This window comes from Triticum urartu, chromosome 4A (assembly GCF_056163025.1).
Source record: "Triticum urartu cultivar PI428250 chromosome 4A, HENAU_Tu73, whole genome shotgun sequence".
Lineage (NCBI taxonomy): Eukaryota > Viridiplantae > Streptophyta > Magnoliopsida > Poales > Poaceae > Triticum > Triticum urartu.
The window spans coordinates 130,576,695-130,598,082 of record NC_141876.1 but is presented as its reverse complement, the minus strand read 5'-3'; the positions used below and the strand labels follow the sequence as shown (position 1 = coordinate 130,598,082).

Below are 21,388 nucleotides of genomic sequence, written 5' to 3'. Positions count from 1 at the left end.
GATCAAGTTGTGTTTCTCTGGGGTGCCCCTGCCTCCGTATATAAAGGCTCAAGGGGGGGTGCGGCCGGCCTAGGAGAGGCGCGCCAGGAGGAGTCCTACTCCCTCTGGGAGTAGGATCCCCCCCCCCAATCCTAGTTGGAATAGGATTCGCGGAGGGGGGGAAAGAGAGAGGGGGGCCGGTCCCCTCTCCTTGTCCTATTCGGACCAAGGGAGGGGAGGGGCGCACGGCCCATCTTGGGCTGCCCCTTCTCTTTTCCACTAAGGCCCACTTAGGCCCATATAGCTCCCGGGGGGTTCCGGTAACCTCCCGGTACTCCGGTAAAATCCCGATTTCACCCGGAACACTTCCGATATCCAAACATAGGCTTCCAATGTATCAATCTTTATGTCTCGACCATTTCGAGACTCCTCGTCATGTCCGTGATCACATCCGGGACTCCGAACAACCTTCGGTACATCAAAATGTATAAACTCATAATATAACTGTCATCGTAACCTTAAGCGTGCGGACCCTACGGGTTCGAGAACAATGTAGACATGACCGAGACACGTCTCCGGTCAATAACCAATAGCGGAACCTGGATGCTCATATTGGCTCCTACATATTCTACGAAGATCTTTTATCGGTCAGACCGCATAACAACATACGTTGTTCCCTTTGTCATCGGTATGTTACTTGCCCGAGATTCGATCGTCGGTATCCCATAACTAGTTCAATCTCGTTACCTGCAAGTCTCTTTACTCGTTCTGTAATACATCATCCCGCAATTAACTCATTAGTTGCACTGCTTGCAAGGCTTAAGTGATGTGCATTACCGAGAGGGCCCAGAGATACCTCTCCGACAATCGGAGTGACAAATCCTAATCTCGAAATTCGCCAACCCAACATGTACCTTTGGAGACACCTGTAGAGCTCCTTTATAATCACCCAGTTACATTGTGACGTTTGGTAGCACACAAAGTGTTCCTCTGGCAAACGGGAGTTGCATAATCTCATAGTCATAGGAACATGTATAAGTCATGAAGAAAGCAATAGCAACATACTAAACGATCGGGTGCTAAGCTAATGGAATGGGTCATGTCAATTAGATCATTCAACTAATGATGTGATCCTGTTAATCAAATGACAACTCTTTTTCCATGGTTAGGAAACATAACCATCTTTGATTAACAAGCTAGTCTAGTAGAGGCATACTAGTGACACTCTGTTTGTCTATGTATTCACACATGTATTATGTTTCCAGTTAATACAATTCTAGCATGAATAATAAACATTTATCATGATATAAGGAAATAAATAATAACTTTATTATTGCCTCTAGGGCATATTTCCTTCAGTCTCCCACTTGCACTAGAGTCAATAATCTAGATCACATCGCCATGTGATTTAACATCAATAGTTCACATCTTTATGTGATTGGTTCACATCTCCATGTGACTAACACCCAAAGGGTTTACTAGATTCAATAATCTAGTTCACATCGCTATGTGATTAAGACTCAAAAAGTGATCATGTTTTGCTTGTGAGAGAAGTTTAGTCAACGGGTCTGCCACATTCAGATCTGCATGTATTTTGCAAATTTCTATGTCAACAATGCTCTGCATGGAGCTACTCTAGCTAATTGCTCCCACTTTCAATATGTATCCAGATTGAGACTTAGAGTCATCTGGATCAGTGTCAAAGCTTGCATCGACGTAACCCTTTACGATGAACCTTTTGTCACCTCCGTAATCGAGAAACATATCCTTATTCCAGTAAGGATAATTTTGACCGCTGTCCATTGATCTACTCTTAGATCACTATTGTACTCCCTCTCTTAACACAGTGTATGGTATACAATAGATCTGGTACACAACATGGCATACTTTATAGAACCTATGACTGAGGCATAGGGAATGACTTTCATTCTCTTTCTATCTTCTGCCGTGGTCGGGCTTTGAGTCTTACTCAACTTCACACCTTGTAACACAGGCAAGAAACTTTTTCTTTGACTGTTCCATTTTGAACTACTTCAAAATCTTGTCAAGGTATGTACTCATTGAAAAACTTATCAAGCGTCTTGATCTATCTCTATAGATCTTGATACTCAATATGTAAGCAGCTTTACCGAGGTCTTTCTTTGAAAAACTCCTTTCAAACACTCCTTTATGCTTTGCATAATAATTCTACATTATTTCCGATCAACAATATGTCATACACATATACTTATCAGAAATGATGTAGTGCTCCCACTCACTTTCTTGTAAATACAGGCTTCACCGCAAGTCTGTATAAAACTATATGCTTTGATCAACTTATCAAAGCGTATATTCCAACTACGAGATTCTTGCACCAGTCCATAGATGGATCGCTGGAGCTTGCATATTTAGTTAACACCTTTAGGATCGACAAAACCTTCTAGTTGCATCGTATACAACTCTTCTTTAGTAAATCCATTAAGGAATGCAGTTTTGTTTATCCATTTGCCAGATTTCATAAAATGCGGCAATTGCTAACATGATTCGGACAGACTTAAGCATAGATACGAGTGAGAAAATCTCATCGTAGTCAACACCTTGAACTTGTCGAAAACCTTTTGCGACAATTCTAGCTTTGTAGATAGTAACACTACTATCAGCGTCCGTCTTCCTCTTGAAGATCCATTTATTTTCTATGGCTTGCCGATCATCAGGCAAATCCATCAAAGTCCATACTTTGTTCTCATACATGGATCATATCTCAGATTTCATGGCCTCAAACCATTTCGCGGAATCTGGGCTCATCATCGCTTCCTCATAGTTCGCAAGTTCGTCATGGTCTAGTAACATGACTTCCAGAACAGGATTATCGTACCACTCTGGTGCGGATCTCACTCTGGTTTACCTACGAGATTTGGTAGTAACTTGATCTGAAGTTACATGATCATCATCATTAGCTTCCTCACTAATTGGTGTAGTAGTCACAGGAACAGATTTCTGTGATGAACTACTTTCCAATAAGGGAGCAGTTACAGTTACCTCATCAAGTTCTACTTTCCTCCCACTCACTTCTTTCGAGAGAAACTCCTTCTCTAGAAAAACTCCGAATTTAGCAACGAATGTCTTGCCTTCGGATCTGTGATAAAAGGTGTATCCAATAGTCTCCTTTGGGTATCCTATGAAGACATATTTCTCTGATTTGGGTTTGAGCTTATCAGGATGAAACTTTTTCATATAAGCATCATAATCCCAAACTTTAAGAAACGACAACTTTGGTTTCTTGCCAAACCACAGTTCAGATTGTGTCGTCTCAACGGACTTAGATGGTGCCCTATTTAACGTGAATGCAGCTGTCTCTAATGCATAACCCCAAAACGATAGTGGTAGATCGGTAAGAGACATCATAGATCGCACCATATCTAATAAAGTACGGTTATGACATTCGGACACATCATTATGCTGTGGTGTTCCAGGTGGCATGAGTTTGTGAAACTATTCCACATTGTTTTAATTGAAGACCAAACTCGTAACTCAAATATTTTACTTCTGTGATCATATCGTAGAAACTTCCATTTTTGTTACGATGATTCTCCACTTCACTCTGAAATTCTTTGAACTTTTCAAATGTTTCAGACCTTTGTTTCATCAAGTAGATATACTCATATCTGCTCAAATCATCTGTGAAGATCAGAAAATAATGATACCTATCGCGAGCCTCAATATTCATCGGACCACATACATCAGTATGTATGATTTCCAACAAATCTGTTGCTCGCTCCATTGTTCCGAAGAACAGAGTCTTAGTCATCTTGCCCATGAGGCATGGTTCGCAAGCATCAACTGATTCATAATCAAGTGATTCCAAAAGCCCATCAGCATGGAGTTTCTTCATGCGCTTTACACCAATATGACCTAAACGGCAGTGCTACAAATAAGTTGCACTATCATTATTAACTTTGCATCTTTTGGTTTCAATATTATGATTATGTGTATCACTACGATCGAGATCCAACGAACTATTTTCATTGGGTGTGTAACCATATAAGGTTTTATTCATGTAAACAGAACAACAATTTATTCTCTTACTTAAATGAATAACCGTATTATAATAAACATGATCAAATCATATTCATGCTCAACGCAAACACCAAATAACACTTATTTAGGTTCAATACTAATCCCAAAAGTATAGGGAGTGTGCGATGATGATCATATCAATCTTGGAACCACTTCCAACACACATCGTCACTTCACCCTTAACTAGTCTCTGTTTATTCTGCAACTCCCGTTTCGAGTTACTAATCTTAGCAACTGAACTAGTATCAAATACTGAGGGGTTGCTATAAACACTAGTAAAGTACACATCAATAACATGTATATCAAATATACTTATGTTCACTTTGCCATCCTTCTTATCTGCCAATCACTTGGGGTAGTTCCGCTTCCAGTGACCAGTCCCTTTGCAGTAGAAGCACTTAGTCTCAGGCTTAGGATCAGACTTGGGCTTCTTCACTTGAGCAGCAACTTGCTTGCTGTTCTTTTTGAAGTTCCCCTTCTTCCCTCTGCCCTTTTCTTGAAACTAGTGGTCTTGTCTACCATCAACACTTGATGTTTTTCTCGATTTCTACCTTCATCAATTTCCGCATTACGAAGAGCTTGGGAATCGTTTCCGTTATCCCTTGCATATTATAGTTCATCACGAAGTTCTACTAACTTGGTGATGGTGACTAGAGAATTCTGTCAATCACTATCTTATCTGGAAGATTAACTCCCACTTGATTCAAGCGATTGTAGTACTCAGACAATCTGGGCACATGCTCACTAGTTGAGCGATTCTCCTCCATCTTTTAGCTATAGAACTTGTTGGAGACTTCATATTTCTCAACTCGGGTATTTGCTTGAAATATTAACTTCAACTCCTGGAACATCTCATATGGTCCATGACGTTCAAAACGTCTTTGAAGTCCCGATTCTAAGCCATTAAGCATGGTGCACTAAACTATCAAGTAGTCATCATATTGAGCTAGCCAAATGTTCATAATGTCTGCATCTGCTCCTGCAATAGGTCTGTCACCTAGCGGTGCATCAAGGACATAATTCTTCTGTGCAGCAATGAGGATAAACCTCAGATCACGGATCCAATCCGCATCTTTGCTACTAACATCTTTCAACACAATTTTCTCTAGGAACATATCAAAATAAACACAGGGAAGCTACAACATGATTTGTTGATCTACAACATGATTTGCAAAATACTACCAGGACTAAGTTCATGATAAATTTAAGTTCAATTTAATCATATTACTTAAGAACTCCCACTTAGATAGACATCCCTCTAATCCTCTAAGTGATCACGTGATCCAAATCAACTAAACCATGTCCGATCATCACGTGAGATGGAGTAGTTTCATTGGTGAACATCACTATGTTGATCATATCTACTATATGATTCACGCTCGACCTTTCGGTCTCCGTGTTCCGAGGCCATATCTGTATATGCTTGGCTCGTCTAGTATAACCTGAGTATTCCGCGTGTGCAACTGTTTTGCACCCGTTGTATTTGAACGTAGAGCCTATCACACCCGATCATCACGTGGTGTCTCAGCACGAAGAACTTTCGCAACGGTGCATACTCAGGGAGAACACTTCTTGATAATTTAGTGAGAGATCATCTTATAATGCTACCGTCAATCAAAGCAAGATAAGATGCATAAAAGATAAACATCACATGCAATCAATATAAGCGATATGATATGGCCATCATCATCTTGTGCTTGTGATCTCCATCTCCGAAGCACCGTCATGATCACCATCGTCACCGGCGCGACACCTTGATCTCCATCGTAGCATCGTTGTCGTCTCGCCAATCTTATGCTTCCACGACTATCGCTACCGCTTAGTGATAAAGTAAAGCATTACAACGCGATTGCATTGCATACAATAAAGCGACAACCATATGGCTCCTGCCAGTTGCCGATAACTCGGTTACAAAACATGATCATCTCAAACAATAAAATTTAGCATCATGTCTTGACCATATCACATCACAACATGCCCTGCAAAAACAAGTTAGACGTCCTCTACTTTGTTGTTGCATGTTTTACGTGGCTGCTACGGGCTTAAGCAAGAACCAATCTTACCTACGCATCAAAAACCACAACGATAGTTTGTCAAGTTGGTGCTATTTTAACCTTCGCAAGGACCGGGCGTAGCCACACTCAGTTCAACTAAAGTTGGAGAAACTGTCACCCGCAAGCCACCTATGTGCAAAGCACGTCGGGAGAACCGGTCTCGCGTAAACGTACGCGTAATGTCGGTCCGGGCCGCTTCATCCAACAATACCGCCGAACCAAAGTATGACATGCTGGTAAGCAGTATGACTTATATCGCCCACAACTCACTTGTGTTCTACTCGTGCATATAACATCAACATATAAAACCTAGGCTCGGATGCCACTGTTGGGTTTCGTAGTAATTTCAAAAAAATTCCTACGCTCACGCAAGATCATGGTGATGCATAGCAACAAAAGGGGAGAGTATGATCTACGTACCCTTGTAGATCGACAACGGAAGCGTTTTGTTGATGTAGTCGTACGTCTCCACGGCCCGACCAATCAAGCACCGAAACTACGGCACCTCCGAGTTCTAGCACACGTTCAGCTCGATGACGATCCCCGGACTCCGATCCAGCAAAGTGTCGGGGAAGAGTTCCGTCAGCACGACGGCGTGGTGACGATCTTGATGAACTACTGCAGCAGGGCTTCGCCTAAGCACCGCTACAATATTATCGAGGACTATGGTGGAAGGGGGCACCGCACACGGCTAAGAATACGATCACGTGGATCAACTTGTGTTTCTCTGGGGTGCCCCTGCCTCCGTATATAAAGGCTCAAGGGGGGGGTGCGTCCGGCCTAGGAGAGGCACGCCAGGAGGAGTCCTACTCCCTCTGGGAGTAGGATTCCCCCCCCCCCAATCCTAGTTGGAATAGGATTCACGGAGGGGGGAAAAGAGAGAGGGGGCCGACCCCCTCTCCTTGTCCTATTCGGACCAAGGGAGGGGAGGGGCGCGCGGCCCATCTTGGGCTGCCCCTTCTCTTTTCCACTAAGGCCCACTTAGGCCCATATAGCTCCCGGGGGGTTCCGGTAACCTCCCGGTACTCCGGTAAAATCCCGATTTCACCCGGAACACTTCCGATATCCAAACATAGGCTTCCAATATATCAATCTTTATGTCTCGACCATTTTGAGACTCCTCATCATGTCCGTGATCACATCCGGGACTCCGAACAACCTTCGGTACATCAAAATGTATAAACTCATAATATAACTGTCATCGTAACCTTAAGCGTGCGGACCCTACGGGTTCGAGAACAATGTAGACATGACCGAGACACGTCTCCGGTCAATAACCAATAGCGGAACCTGGATGCTCATATTGGCTCCTACATATTCTACGAAGATCTTTTATCGGTCAGACCGCATAACAACATACGTTGTTCCCTTTGTCATCGGTATGTTACTTGCCCGAGATTCGATCGTCGGTATCCCATAACTAGTTCAATCTCGTTACCTGCAAGTCTCTTTACTCGTTCTGTAATACATCATCCCGCAACTAACTCATTAGTTGCACTGCTTGCAAGGCTTAAGTGATGTGCATTACCGAGAGGGCCCAGAGATACCTCTCCGACAATCGGAGTGACAAATCCTAATCTCGAAATACGCCAACCCAACATGTACCTTTGGAGACACCTGTAGAGCTCCTTTATAATCACCCAGTTACGTTGTGACGTTTGGTAGCACACAAAGTGTTCCTCTGGAAAACGGGAGTTGTATAATCTCATAGTCATAGGAACATGTATAAGTCATGAAGAAAGCAATAGCAACATACTCAACGATCGGGTGCTAAGCTAATGGAATGGGTCATGTCAATCAGATCATTCAACTAATGATGTGATCCTGTTAATCAAATGACAACTCTTTGTCCATGGTTAGGAAACATAACCATCTTTGATTAACAAGCTAGTCTAGTAGAGGCATACTAGTGACACTCTGTTTGTCTATGTATTCACACATGTATTATGTTTCCGGTTAATACAATTCTAGCATGAATAATAAAAATTTATCATGATGTAAGGAAATAAATAATAACTTTATTATTGCCTCTAGGGCATATTTCCTTCACCAACTTGGGTCAAGACCTCTGTGAGCACAAGAAGGCCCTTCTGTCTGCTATTCAAGCCCTTGACTTGCGCGCGGACTCTTGCGTCTCCCCTGAGGAGTGGCTTTCCCGGTACGACCTGGAAGACCAACTCTTGATTATCTACTCCGACAAAGAGGCCTACTGGCGTTTGCGCGGGGTTCAAAAATGGGTATTGAAGGGTGATGCGAACACGGCGTATTTTCAGGCCATCGCGAATGGTCGCCGTAGACGCAACACCATCCCCCTCCTTTGGGATGGGTCTTCTCTATTACAGTCCCCGCTGGACATAAGGTCCCATGTGGACGGTTTCTATAGATCTCTGTTCGCTGTCATTCCTCGGAGCGGCCTATCCTTGGCCCCGGACTGTTGGTCCGGCCGCCAGCTTGTCACGGATGAGGGGAACGCGGCCCTCACGGCCCCCTTCTCCGAGGGCGAGGTCTGGGCCGCCATCAAGGGCATGAACCCTACCTCTGCCCCAGGCCCGGATGGCCTGCCGGTTAAGTTCTTCCAAACCTTCTGGAATGTGCTCAAACCGGAGGTCATGGCCATCTTCGATGAGTTCTATGTTGGGTCCATTGATCTCGGGCGCCTTAAATACGACACGATCTCGCTTATCCCCAAGGTGCCTGGGGCGTCTGACATTCGTCAGTTTCGCCCGATCACGGTGATAAACGTGATCTTCCATATTCTGGCGAAAGGGTACGCCAATAGGGTGACCCTGCTCGCAGACCACATTACCCACCCCAACCAATCGGCCTTCATCCAAGGTCGATATATTCTGGATGGGGTGCTAGTCCTCCACGAGGTTCTCCATGAGGTCCGCTCCAAACACCTCAAGGCGGTCTTCCTGAAGATCGATTCCCATAAGGCCTATGACACCGTTAACTGGCCCTTCATTCGGGAAGTTCTTCTACGGAAAGGCTTCGATGACCGCTGGATCTCCAGGGTGATGCAGATGGTCTCCTGTGGTCGCACTGCCGTGAACATCAATGGGGAAATTCTCCCCTACTTCCCCACTCTTTGTGGGGTGAGGCAAGGCGATCCCTTTTCCCCGTTCCTGTTCAACATGGTGGTGGATGCACTGGCGGCCATCCTGGACAAGGCTAAGACGGCAGGACATATCCGTGGGCTCGCTCCCCACTTGGCCGGCGGCGTCGGCATCTCCCTACTCCAGTACGCTGACGACACCATCATCATGGTCGAAGGCTCGGACGCGGACACCGCCAACCTTAAGTTCCTCCTCCTTTGCTTCCAACAAATGTCTGGCCTCAAGATCAACTTCGATAAGAGTGATGTGATGGTGATGGGCTACTCTCCGGCCGAGGCCCGCGACATCGCCAACCGCCTGAATTGCCGCCTGGGCACCTTCCCCACCACCTACCTGGGGACGCCCATTAGTGACTCTCGGCTTACGGTGGCTGATCTGCGACCGACGGTGTCCAAGTTGCAGACGCACATTGAGCCATGGCAGGGCCGATGGCTGGCAAAGGTGGCCCGGACGATCCTCATCAACTCCTCGCTCTCCAGTCTCCTCCTGTTCCTCATGAGCTTCTACAGCCTCCACGAGACGCTCCACCATGAGATTGCGAAGGTCCAATCCCGCTTCTATTGGGCCGGGGACAATAACAAACAGAAATACCATATGGTTAGTTTGCCTGACATCTGTAAGCCTCGGGAGCAGGGCAGCCTCGGTATCATGTGTTCAAAACACATGAATATCGCTCTCCTCTCCCGATGGCTGTGGCGCACCTCGCAAGGGCATGGTGGGCTGTGGCTAGACATCATCCGGAACAAGTACCTGCGTGGCGAACCTTTGGCCTTCTGTCAACGGTCTGGTGGATCCCAATTTTGGCAGTCTATGATCCAATTGCTCCCCGTTCTCCGTATTGGGACCTCCATTTCGGTGGGATCGGGTTCAGCGACCCTGTTCTGGTTCGACCGATGGGCGGGTGACTCGCCCTTCGTAGCCCGGTTTCCCGAGCTCTTCTCCATCGCTGTCGCCCCGTCGATCTCAATTGAACGGGCCCTTATTGACTTAGGGCGCCTTGCTTTCCGGAGGCCATTTGGGCCTCCGGAAACTGCTGCTTGGGAGGAGCTTCTTGATTGCATTGCCCTCTACGAGCCGGACGTCGACGCTGGCCCGGACCAAGTTCGGTGGCGCCTTGACCCTTCGGGCCAATTCTCCACCAAGTCCCTCTACTCGGCCATCGCCCCCTCCTCCGCTCCGTCCCCCTCCTGGCGGTATGGCCCATCCGCCTGCCTCTGAAAATACGGATCTTCATGTGGCAATGGATCCGCGGCCGGCTCCCTTATGGAGTGGAGGTCCGCAAGCGCAATGGTCCGGGCTTCGGTCTTTGCCCGCTTTGTGGTATCCCCGAGGACTCGAATCACATCTCTTTCGCCTGCGTATCTGCCCAGTTCGTCTGGAGCTGTTTTAGAGAGGCGGGGGGGGGGGATTGGTGCCACACCAATTTCCCCGACCTATTCGCTGAACTCCATAACTCCCCCTGCCCACTCGCCACATTAGGTGGCTTGAGATGGGCGTTCTTGCGTGGACCCTCTGGACGATTCGCAACAAACTTGTGATTCAGCGCACTCCGCTTCGCCGGGCTACTGACGCTCTTTTCAAACTATCTGATTACTTACAGCTTTGGCGGCCGCTTAGCCGCCCTCGAGACCGGGACGCCATCTCCGCCTTCATCGCCGACCTTCGATCGATGGCAGTCCGCCTATCACCGCCGCCCCCTCCGCCTCCTCCAGAGCCTGATTAGATGCTTGGTGTTCCTCCTCGGCTTTGGCTCCGGCCTCGGCCATGCCGTTTTCTTTGTTGTTTTTTAGGGCTTGTTGAGCTGTGCCCTCAGCAAAACCCTTTGGATCTCTTGTGGTGTTTTGCGGGTGCGTTTGTCCTGGACTAGTTCTTGTATGTGTGCTCTTGGCGGTTTGCTCTATCAATAAAGCGGGGCGAAAGCCTTTTTCGGTATTACAAGCCAGGGGCCTCGAGGGCTCGAATACATAAGCTCAAAAACACAAGAGTCAGCGGAAGCAAAAATATCTGAGTACAGACATAAGTTAAACAAGTTTGCCTTAAGAAGGCTAGCACAAATTGGGTTACAGATCGAAAGAGGCGCAGACCTCCTGCCTGGGATCCTCCTAAACTACTCCTGGTCGTCGTTAGCGGCCTGCACGTAGTAGTAGGCACCTCCAGTGTAGTAGGAGTCGTCGTCGTCGACGGCGATGTCTGGCTCCTGGACTCCGTCGTCTGGTCGCAACACACGAGTACAGAAAGGGGGAAAAGAGGAAGCAAAGCAACCGTGAGTACTCATCCAAAGTACTCGCAAGCAAGGAGCTACACTACATATGCAATGTATCAAATGAAAAGGGTAATATATGTGGACTGAACTGCAGAATGCCAGAATAAGAGGGGGATAGCTAGTCCTATCGAAGACTACGCTTCTAGCAACCTCCATCTTGCAGCATGTAGTAAGAGAGTAGATGGTAAGTTCACCAAGTAACATCGCATCGCATAATCCTAACCGGTGATACTCCCCTCGTCGCCCTGTGAGAGAGCTATCACCGATTGTATCTGACACTTGGAAGGGTGTGTTTTATTAAGTACCCAGTTCTAGTTGTCATACGGTCAAGGTACAACTCCGGGTCGTCCTTTTACCGAGGGACACGGCTATTCAAATAGATAAAATTCCCTGCAGCGGTGCACCACATTTACCAACACGCTCGATCCCCTTTGTCCGGACACACTTTTCTAGGTCATGCCCGGCCTCGGAAGATCAACACGTCGCAGCCCTACCTAGGCACAACAGAGAGGTCAGCACGCCAGTCTAAATCCTATGGTGCAGGGGTCTGGGCCCATCGCCCATTGCACACCTGCACGTTGCGTACGTGGCCGGCGAGCAGACCTAGCCTCCCTTATACAAGAGCAGGCATTCCAGTCCAACCCGGCGCGCGCCGCTCAGTCGCTGACGTCAAGAAGGCTTCGGCTGATACCACGACGTTGAGTGCCCATAATTGTTCCGCGTAGTTGGTTAGTGTGTATAGGCCAGTGGCCAGACTCGGATCAAATACCCAGATCTCGTTAAGCGTGTTATTTTGAAATAACCACGGACGCCGACCAGGGCCAGGCCCACCTCTCTCCTAGGTGGTCTCAACCTACCCTATCGCTTCGCCATAAAGGTTCACTCAGAGGGTCGTCAAGACAAACGTCCTTTCGGACCCAATCCGTGAATCACTCGCGAGTACTCTATGAGCCGACCCGACTTTAGTCACCACAAGTATCATATAATATGTATACAAGTATATACCCGTGATCACCTCCCGAGTGATCACGGCCTGGTAATATAGCATGGCAGACGGACAAGGATGTAGGGCCACTGATGATAAACTAGTGTCCTATACTAAGTATTTAGGATTCCAGGTAAGGTATCAATAACTGGAGCAACAATGACAGGCTATGCATCAGGTTAGGATTAACGGAAAGCAGTAACATGCTACACTACTCTAATGCAAGCAGTAGAGAGAAGAGTAGGCGATATCTGGTGATCAAGGGGGGGCTTGCCTGGTTGCTTTGGCAAGAAGGAGGGGTCGTTGTTGGCGTAGTCGATCACAGCGACATTATTAGCGGTATCGGGGTCTACCGAAGGAGAAGAGGGGGGAGAAACAGTAAATACAAGGCACACAAATGCATGACATGGTGATAAGCGGTGCTAGGGGTGTTCTAATGTAGTGCAACACGATACCGGCGAAGGGGGAAGTCAACCGGGAATGTTTTCCCAGTTCCGGACCTGTGTCAGACAGATGACCGAAGGGGAATGTTCCATGTTCAGCATGCTAGGGGCATGTGCGGACTAACAGACCGCATATTCGGATTCGTCTCGTCGTTATGAGCAACTTTCATGTATAAAACTTTTTCATCTGAGTTACGGTTTATTATTTATGAATTTTCAAAGATTTAAACAATAAACTGGAATTAGTAATAATTCAATTATTCCTAAAAAGGCTAAGTGTACCCAGCTGTGTACCCAGTCAATGGCTGACTGGTGGGTCCAGGTCAATGCATAGTCAGCAGTTGACTATGGACCCAGTCAATGGCTGACTGGTGGGTCCAGGTCAATGCATAGTCAGCAGTTGACTATGGGCCGGTCCATGGTGAATAGTGTTGTGGGTCCCATGTGTAAGTGACCCAGGGCTAAATTACTTAACTAAAACGTTTTTTTTGCTATAACTAAATTATGGGGAGATTAGCTCCACTAATCTAGGGGAGGCCCACAGGGCAGTGTCCCTGGGCCAGCCACATCGTGGCTGTGTACGCGCACGCGCACGCGCGACAGCACGGTGCGCGGACAGACCAGAGGACAGCGGCGGGCACTGCCGGCGAAGGTGGCTGGGCAGGTGCGGCAAGAGGGGGCGGCTACACGCGTGGCCGAAGGAAGGCTGGGGCGGCGGCGGCGCTAGGCAGCGGCGGCTGGCCGGGGCGTGGGCGGGCGGCGGCTGCCGGCGAGCGGACTGCGCGGGCACGAGGCCGCTGCGGGGCGGCGCCGGCGAGGAGTGGCTGCCGGAGGCGGGCATAGAGCAGTTGCAGCGGGCAGCGCAGGGAGCAACAGCAGTAGTAGTAGGGAGAAGCGGCAGCAGCGGGGCGTATTGGCGGTGGCGGCGGCACGCAAGTAGTAGCGCAACGAAGTAGAGCATCAACTGCACGCATGTACGCGTACTCTCGAGTTCGGGCACGACGGTGACGGCGCCCTACGCTGTTCAAATCGAAGGGGGAAAAGGAGGATCCGAGGGAGGAGCTCACCGCAAGCTCGGAGGTGCGGTCGGGGAGGCCCGGGACGAGGCGGAGCATGGCACATCGACGGAGTTCAGTGGCGGTCGTAGTTGGGGAAGAAGATGCAGACGACAACGTGGTGGCGGTCTCCCAGTTCCGATCCGGAGTTGTAGTCGATGAAGTCGACCCCCACAGAGCTTCTGGGCATGGAGAGGTGGCGAGGGGCGTGCGGTGGCTGCGTGTACGACGGCGGCGCGGCCATGAGCGCCTCGGGCATGAAGAAAACGAAGGGGGCAAGTGAGGGAGGGGAATGGGTGACCTAGGGTTTGGTCGAGGGACGCTCTGGGGATTCTCTTATCCTCTCAGAAAGCCGTGGGATCGCCGGCACGTCACCCAGGGGCGTGGCCATGGGGTGAATGCCCGCCACAACCTCCCCTGCTCCTATAGCGAGATTGAAGGAGAGGTGGAAGTGGGTTGGGCTCCACTTTGCACTAATGTCTGGCTGCACTGCGGCCTTTTCCTTTTATACTTTCTAACTTCTGTTTTACTTTTTCATCAATGTTTTGCATTTAAATTCCATACCAAATAAATTTAGTTGACTATGAAACTTGTCACATAAATATTCGTTATTATTTTGGAGAGGCACACAAAGTTTCAAGTCAATTGGAACTACATAAACATTTGTTTATTTCGAAATGGTTAATTTTGTTACTATCGAACCACTTTATATTTTATTAGGAATTAATTGGTGAGTCAAATAATGTTGGTTTCAACATGATAAATGATCAGGGGAATTTATAGGACAATGTGAACATTTTTGTTTTACTGCTTGAAGAAATAAATATTTGATTTGCATTTTAAATTTGAATTTGAGTTTGGTTTGAAACAAAGTGAGGATTAGCAACTTCATTATGATGACATGAAATCATCAGGCATGAGATTACTGTAGCATGATACTGGGGGTGTTACATGGGCTTTACTAAACACTTTTATATTATTTTTAGGACTAACCTATTAACCGGAGGCCCAAACCAAATTGTTGTTTTCTTGCCTATTTCAGTGTTTCGAAGAAAAGGAATATCAATCGGAGTCCAAACGAAATGAAACCTTCGGGATAGTTATTTTTGGAATGGAAGCAATCCAGGAGACTCGGAGTAGACGTCATGGAAGCTTCGAGGAAGCCACGAGGTAGGGAGGCGCGCCCCCACCCTTGTGGGCCCCTCGTGGCTCCCCTGACTGACTTCTTTCGCCTATATATGTCCATATACCCTAAAAACATCGGGGAACAGAATAGATTGGGAGTTCCGCCGCCAGAAGCCTCCGTAGGCACCAAAAACCAATCTAGTGTAGCGACCAGACCTCAAACAGTCTGATCTCTGTGCTCTGGTTGTTGGGTTTCGTAGTAATTTCAAAAAAATTCCTACGCTCACGCAAGATCATGGTGATGCATAGCAACAAAAGGGGAGAGTATGAGCTACGTACCCTTGTAGATCGACAACGAAAGCGTTTGGTTGATGTAGTCGTACGTCTCCACGGCCCAACCGATCAAGCACCGAAACTACGGCACCTCTGAGTTCTAGCACACGTTCAGCCCGATGACGATCCCCAGACTCCGATCCAGCAAAGTGTCGGGGAAGAGTTCCGTCAGCACGACGGCGTGGTGACGATCTTGATGTACTACTGCAGTAGGGCTTCGCCTAGGCACCGCTACAATATTATCGAGGACTATGGTGGAAGGGGGCACCGCACACGGCTAAGAATATGATCACGTGGATCAACTTGTGTTTCTCTGGGGTGCCCCTGCCTCCGTATATAAAGGCTCAAGGGGGGGGGGTGCGGCCGGCCTAGGAGAGGCGCGCCAGGAGGAGTCCTACTCCCTCTGGGAGTAGGATCCCCCCCAATCCTAGTTGGAATAGGATTCGCGGAGGGGGGAAAAGAGAGAGGGGGCCCGGCCCCCTCTCCTTGTCCTATTCGGACCAAGGGAGGGGAGGGGCGCGCGACCCATCTTGGGCTGCTCCTTATCTTTTCCACTAAGGCCCACTTAGGCCCATATAGCTCCCGGGGGGTTCCGGTAACCTCCCGGTACTCCGGTAAAATCCCGATTTCACCCGGAACACTTCCGATATCCAAACATAGGCTTCCAATATATCAATCTTTATGTCTCGACCATTTCGAGACTCCTCATCATGTCCGTGATCACATCCGGGACTCCGAACAACCTTCGGTACATCAAAATGTATAAACTCATAATATAACTGTCATCGTAACCTTAAGCGTGCGGACCCTACGGGTTCGAGAACAATGTAGACATGACCGAGACACGTCTCCGGTCAATAACCAATAGCGGAACCTAGATGCTCATATTGGCTCCTACATATTCTAAGAAGATCTTTTATCGGTCAGACCGCATAACAACATACGTTGTTCCGTTTGTCATCGGTATGTTACTTGCCCGAGATTCGATCGTCGGTATCCCATACCTAGTTCAATCTCGTTACCTGCAAGTCTCTTTACTCGTTCTGTAATACATCATCCCGCAACTAACTCATTAGTTGCAATGCTTGCAAGGCTTAAGTGATGTGCATTATTGAGAGGGCCCAGAGATACCTCTCCGACAATCGGAGTGACAAATCCTAATCTCGAAATACGCCAACCCAACATGTACCTTTGGAGACACCTGTAGAGCTCCTTTATAATCACCCAGTTACATTGTGATGTTTGGTAGCACACAAAGTGTTCCTCTGGCAAACGGGAGTTGCATAATCTCATAGTCATAGGAACATGTATAAGTCATGAAGAAAGCAATAGCAACATACTAAACGATCGGGTCCTAAGCTAATGGAATGGGTCATGTCAATCAAATCATTCAACTAATGATATGATCCTGTTAATCAAATGACAACTCTTTGTCCATGGTTAGGAAACATAACCATCTTTGATTAACAAGCTAGTCTAGTAGAGGCATACTAGTGACACTCTGTTTGTCTATGTATTCACACATGTAGTATGTTTCCGGTTAATACAATTCTAGCATGAATAATAAACATTTATCATGATATAAGGAAATAAATAATAACTTTATTATTGCCTCTAGGGCATATTTCCTTCAGTCTCCCACTTGCACTAGAGTCAATAATCTAGATCACATCGCCATGTGATTTAACATCAATAGTTCACATCTTTATGTGATTGGTTCACATCTCCATGTGACTAACACCCAAAGGGTTTACTAGATTCAATAATCTAGTTCACATCGCTATGTGATTAAGACCCAAAAAGTGATCATGTTTTGCTTGTGAGAGAAGTTTAGTCAACGGGTCTGCCACATTCAGATCCGCATGTATTTTGCAAATTTCTATGTCAACAATGCTCTGCATGGAGCTACTCTAGCTAATTGCTTCCACTTTCAATATGTATCCAGATTGAGACTTAGAGTCATCTGGATCAGTGTCAAAGCTTGCATCGACGTATCCCTTTACGATGAACCTTTTGTCACCTCCGTAATCAAGAAACATATCCTTATTCCAGTAAGGATAATTTTGACCGCTGTCCATTGATCTACTCTTAGATCACTATTGTACTCCCTCTCTTAACACAGTGTATGGTATACAATAGATCTGGTACACAGCATGGCATACTTTATAGAACCTATGACTGAGGCATAGGGAATGACTTTCATTCTCTTTCTATCTTCTGCCATGGTCGGGCTTTGAGTCTTACTCAACTTCACACCTTGTAACACAGGCAATAAACTTTTTCTTTGACTGTTCCATTTTGAACTACTTCAAAATCTTGTCAAGGTATGTACTCATTGAAAAACTTATCAAGCGTCTTGATCTATCTCTATAGATCTTGATACTCAATATGTAAGCAGCTTTACCGAGGTCTTTCTTTGAAAAACTCCTTTCAAACACTCCTTTATGCTTTGCATAATAATTCTACATTATTTCCGATCAACAATATGTCATACACATATACTTATCAGAAATGATGTAGTGCTCCCACTCACTTTCTTGTAAATACAGGCTTCACCGCAAGTCTGTATAAAACTATATGCTTTGATCAACTTATCAAAGCGTATATTCCAACTCCGAGATTCTTGCACCAGTCCATAGATGGATCGTTGGAGCTTGCATATTTAGTTAACACCTTTAGGATCGACAAAACCTTCTAGTTGCATCATATACAACTCTTCTTTAGTAAATCCATTAAGGAATGCAGTTTTGTTTATCCATTTGCCAGATTTCATAAAATGTGGCAATTGCTAACATGATTCGGACAGACTTAAGCATAGATACGAGTGAGAAAATCTCATCGTAGTCAACACCTTGAACTTGTCGAAAACCTTTTGCGACAATTCTAGCTTTGTAGATAGTAACACTACTATCAGCGTCCGTCTTCCTCTTGAAGATCCATTTATTTTCTATTGCTTGCCGATCATCGGGCAAATCCATCAAAGTCCATACTTTGTTCTCATACATGGATCATATCTCAGATTTCATGGCCTCAAACCATTTCGCGGAATCTGGGCTCATCATCGCTTCCTCATAGTTCGCAAGTTCGTCATGGTCTAGTAACATGACTTCCAAAACAGGATTACCGTACTACTCTAGTGCGGATCTTACTCTGGTTTACCTACGAGATTCGGTAGTAACTTGATCTGAAGTTACATGATCATCATCATTATCTTCCTCACTAATTGGTGCAGGAGTCACAGGAACAGATTTCTGTGATGAACTACTTTCCAATTATGGAGCAGGTACAGTTACCTCATCAAGTTCTACTTTCCTCCCACTCACTTCTTTCGAGAGAAACTCCTTCTCTGGAAAGGATCCATTCTTAGCAACGAATGTCTTGCCTTCGGATCTGTGATAGAAGGTGTACCCAATAGTCTCCTTTGGGTATCCTATGAAGACATATTTCTCCGATTTGGGTTTGAGCTTATCAGGATGAAACTTTTTCATATAAGCATCACAATCCCAAACTTTAATAAACGACAACTTTGGTTTCTTGCCAAACCACAGTTCAGATTGTGTCGTCTCAACGGACTTAGATGGTGCCCTATTTAACGTGAATGCAGCTGTCTCTAATGCATAACCCCAAAACGATAGTGGTAGATCGGTAAGAGACATCATAGATCGCACCATATCTAATAAAGTACGGTTATGACATTTGGACACACCATTATGTTGTGGTGTTCCAGGTGGCATGAGTTTGTGAAACTATTCCACATTGTTTTAATTGAAGACCAAACTCGTAACTCAAATATTTTACTTCTGCGATCATATCGTAGAAACTTTCATTTTTGTTACGATGATTCTCCACTTCACTCTGAAATTCTTTGAACTTTTCAAATGTTTCAGACCTTTGTTTCATCAAGTAGATATACTCATATCTGCTCAAATCATCTGTGAAGATCAGAAAATAATGATACCTATCGCGAGCCTCAATATTCATCGGACCACATACATCAGTATGTATGATTTCCAACAAATCTGTTGCTCGCTCCATTGTTCCGAAGAACAGAGTCTTAGTCATCTTGCCCATGAGGCATGGTTCGCAAGCATCAACTGATTCATAATCAAGTGATTCCAAAAGCCCATCAGCATGGAGTTTCTTCATGCGCTTTACACCAATATGACCTAAATGGCAGTGCTACAAATAAGTTGCACTATCATTATTAACTTTGCATCTTTTGGTTTCAATATTATGATTATGTGTATCACTACGATCGAGATCCAACGAACTATTTTCATTGGGTGTGTAACCATATAAGGTTTTATTCATGTAAACAGAACAACAATTTATTCTCTTACTTAAATGAATAACCGTATTACAATAAACATGATCAAATCATATTCATGCTCAACGCAAACACCAAATAACACTTATTTAGGTTCAAAACTAATCCCAAAAGTATAGGGAGTGTGCGATGATGATCATATCAATCTTGGAACCACTTCCAACACACATCGTCACTTCACCCTTAACTAGTCTCTGTTTATTCTGCAACTCCCGTTTCGAGTTACTAATCTTAGCAACTGAACTAGTATCAAATACTGAGGGGTTGCTATAAACACTAGTAAAGTACACATCAATAACATGTATATCAAATATACTTATGTTCACTTTGCCATCCTTCTTATCTGCCAATCACTTGGGGTAGTTCCGCTTCCAGTGACCAGTCCCTTTGCAGTAGAAGCACTTAGTCTCAGGCTTAGGATCAGACTTGGGCTTCTTCACTTGAGCAGCAACTTGCTTGCTGTTCTTTTTGAAGTTCCCCTTCTTCCCTCTGCCCTTTTCTTGAAACTAGTGGTCTTGTCTACCATCAACACTTGATGTTTTTCTCGATTTCTACCTTCATCAATTTCCGCATTACGAAGAGCTTGGGAATCGTTTCCGTTATCCCTTGCATATTATAGTTCATCACGAAGTTCTACTAACTTGGTGATGGTGACTAGAGAATTCTGTCAATCACTATCTTATCTGGAAGATTAACTCCCACTTGATTCAAGCGATTGTAGTACTCAGACAATCTGGGCACATGCTCACTAGTTGAGCGATTCTCCTCCATCTTTTAGCTATAGAACTTGTTGGAGACTTCATATTTCTCAACTCGGGTATTTGCTTGAAATATTAACTTCAACTCCTGGAACATCTCATATGGTCCATGACGTTCAAAACGTCTTTGAAGTCCCGATTCTAAGCCATTAAGCATGGTGCACTAAACTATCAAGTAGTCATCATATTGAGCTAGCCAAATGTTCATAATGTCTGCATCTGCTCCTGCAATAGGTCTGTCACCTAGCGGTGCATCAAGGACATAATTCTTCTGTGCAGCAATGAGGATAAACCTCAGATCACGGATCCAATCCGCATCTTTGCTACTAACATCTTTCAACACAATTTTCTCTAGGAACATATCAAAATAAACACAGGGAAGCTACAACATGATTTGTTGATCTACAACATGATTTGCAAAATACTACCAGGACTAAGTTCATGATAAATTTAAGTTCAATTTAATCATATTACTTAAGAACTCCCACTTAGATAGACATCCCTCTAATCCTCTAAGTGATCACGTGATCCAAATCAACTAAACCATGTCCGATCATCACGTGAGATGGAGTAGTTTCATTGGTGAACATCACTATGTTGATCATATCTACTATATGATTCACGCTCGACCTTTCGGTCTCCGTGTTCCGAGGCCATATCTGTATATGCTTGGCTCGTCAAGTATAACCTGAGTATTCCGCGTGTGCAACTGTTTTGCACCTGTTGTATTTGAACGTAGAGCCTATCACACCCGATCATCACGTGGTGTCTCAGCACGAAGAACTTTCGCAACGGTGCATACTCAGGGAGAACACTTCTTGATAATTTGTGAGAGATCATCTTAAAATGCTACCGTCAAACTAAGCAAAATAAGATATATAAAAGATAAACATC

General features: G+C 45.7%; 1 long non-coding RNA gene across 1 annotated transcript; it reads right to left on the bottom strand.

The window, feature by feature from the left end:
- Positions 1-11,115: 11,115 nt before the first annotated feature.
- On the bottom strand, positions 11,116-14,385 carry LOC147975109 (uncharacterized). Its single transcript, XR_015600513.1, has 2 exons — positions 13,964-14,385; positions 11,116-11,416 (listed from the first exon to the last, which is right to left on the bottom strand). It is a non-coding gene; the product is annotated as an uncharacterized LOC147975109 (long non-coding RNA).
- Positions 14,386-21,388: the final 7,003 nt, after the last annotated feature.